Source organism: Meleagris gallopavo, chromosome Z (assembly GCF_000146605.3).
Source record: "Meleagris gallopavo isolate NT-WF06-2002-E0010 breed Aviagen turkey brand Nicholas breeding stock chromosome Z, Turkey_5.1, whole genome shotgun sequence".
NCBI lineage: Eukaryota > Metazoa > Chordata > Aves > Galliformes > Phasianidae > Meleagris > Meleagris gallopavo.
The window spans coordinates 67,844,517-67,847,026 of record NC_015041.2 but is presented as its reverse complement, the minus strand read 5'-3'; the positions used below and the strand labels follow the sequence as shown (position 1 = coordinate 67,847,026).

General features: G+C 33.5%; 1 protein-coding gene across 1 annotated transcript in view; it reads left to right on the top strand.

The window, feature by feature from the left end:
* Positions 1 to 2,510, top strand: part of CEP120 (centrosomal protein 120) — a 28,420-nt gene that overhangs the window by 1,586 nt on the left and 24,324 nt on the right. The window lies entirely within an intron of this gene.

Genomic DNA, 2,510 nt, shown 5'->3' with positions numbered 1-2,510 from the left:
GGGGGGGGAGGGAAATGGAAACAAGGTGAAAACTTTTACTCCTGCTGTTGGAAATCCTAATCTCTGAAACCACAGCGGCATGCTTTTTTTGCCTTTGTTTTGACAGTGCTTTTGAACGCATGTTTACAGTCAAACTTGCAGTAGTAACAGCTTCATCCTCACTGAATTTAGATACTTTTGTCTTCTTGTGATTTCCTTTTTCATGAATTACAGAAAACATAAGCTAAGCTGTGATATGTAAGAGTGACAAAGCATGTTCATTGGTTGTGACAAATTACTACTCTCTGTTAATGACCAAACAGGGACACAGGTCTAAGACTAAAGAATTTCAAGTTTAGTAAAAGGCTTGTACTATGTCTCTCAATACTTTTTTCCTCAAATAAGAAATAGATTATTTAAGAATTATAGTCCTTGCTTCATTCTTTTTCTCGGAACTTTTGTCTTCTGGACAACAAGGAAAAAACCTTACTTCTTCTAATTAATAGCTGCATTTGTAATCCGTATTTTACTTTGAAGATAGTAAACATGCTGCGTAATTGCTATTAAAAATTCATATTTATTTGTTGTCTTCAAATTTATCTTTTTTTTCCTACTGATAAGAGGAGCCATGAATTTTCCTTTCCAGTTTCTGAAATAGCTGTTCTTGGCAAGATGATAGAAGAAGAATAAATCTCATCTTTCTGATTAAGATTTCTTGAATTGCCATGAAATGTTTAGGATATTTTTTTCTTAACGCCATGTTTAAAAATCCCCGCAGAATAAAGGAAAATATTGTTGCTTGCCAGATTAACACTGACTGTATATCATCGTCATTAAGATTTTATTGTAAGTTTTATCACAGTGGACACAATGATCTGAATTTAGTAATGTGGATGGTTTCAGCTGACCCCCTTCCTAAAAATCTGAACCAAAACATAAGTTGGCTTATACCATGAATTATTCTTCTTAAACTATACTAAAGAACAAACCCTTTAAAAGTGTTTTTTCGTGTTTTTATATTCGCATGCTTCAACTTATACTTAGTCTATTGATAAAGGATTTAAGTGTATTTAAAGAGCCAAATAAAAGTTAAAGCAAGGCTGATCAAAAACCACTTACTGTGTTTTAAATATAAATTTGGAAAGTGTTGCTTCAGGAATTCTAGATCTGCTTTAGTTCAGATGATTTGTGCAATTGCACATAGTTTGACCAATTTCTTGTTTAAATTGGATTAGTACCATGTTAATTTTGCATTGCCTCTGGTGAATAGCCACAGGGCTGTAATCTGTGCCAGTAATTTGTCACACCAAAGCTCTCTAGAGAACTATACAAAACATTTGTGTAGTGAGGATTAGACGCTGAAAGCCATATCTTAGATTGTTAATAAATGTTAATGACAAAACCCAGCTGGTAAGTCTTGGAAATGAGATCTAATGCTTTGTGCCTATTGCCAAAAAAATGTTTAAATAGAGATTTCCATTACTCAAAGGTGACCTAGTACAGTCAATTTGTGAATTAAAGAAGCATAATTCTACAGGCTAAGCATTTAGTAAAATGCTGTTCTGATTTGCAACCATAAAAGTCAATGTTTCCTTAATTAAAAAGTTTCCTTTTACTTGGGAACTAGTTTCTAACACAAATTTCTGATGTCTTTACATTCTGAATAATAAGATATGCACTACATAAGTTTTAAAAAAAAAAGTGTGGAACTGTCAACAGACATGTGCACTGTTTTGAATGTTAAAAAACACTGCGCTGTGTTAAAAACGTAGTACTGGTGGTAAGAACAACAAAAAAACCTCAAGCACATGTACACATTATGTATATACATAACCTGTGCTTAACAGAATAGAAGGCAGTTGAATTTAAGCACAGCTTGTAATGCTGAGTGAAAATAGATTTCACCTGAATGTAACCTAGCTTCTTTATTCCTTCTTTGTTACTCTTGTATTAATAGTTATCACACACCTTTTCAGCTTAGGAGGACACAAAACCAAGTTAGCTACATGTCTGTGCTTATGCAGGTAACTTCCATCACTTCCACAGGTTACAAAACCTGTCTTTCAATGTTTGTTGGAACCTACACAAACAGAATGTGCCAAGTTTTGTGTGTGTGAGCCCTATTTGTGAAATTAATTAAACCATTTGTACAAAATTGCAGAGGTCCTGGATTCTAAACTCGGTACCTGTAAAAAAAAAAAACACAAACCTCTGTTTTAAAACAAACACCAACGCTAGCAGAAGTGCCATTTTCAGCAGCTGGTAGTCTCTGTGATAATTTCAAAGTACATGCATACATATTCAGTGTTCTGGGAGAAATGTTTTTTCAATTAAGACTTTTATTGTTTTTGTGACCTACAGATCTGTTCAAACCAATACTGATGCATTTACTTAAAACAATGTAGACCTTATTGGCTGGCTGACATTCACTCTATCTTCTCTAGTCTCCTGCTTATCCACTCAGTAATTAATTTGATTAATTTATGACTAATACAGCAAAGGATGAGATACAAATCTTTGCCTTAAAAAAA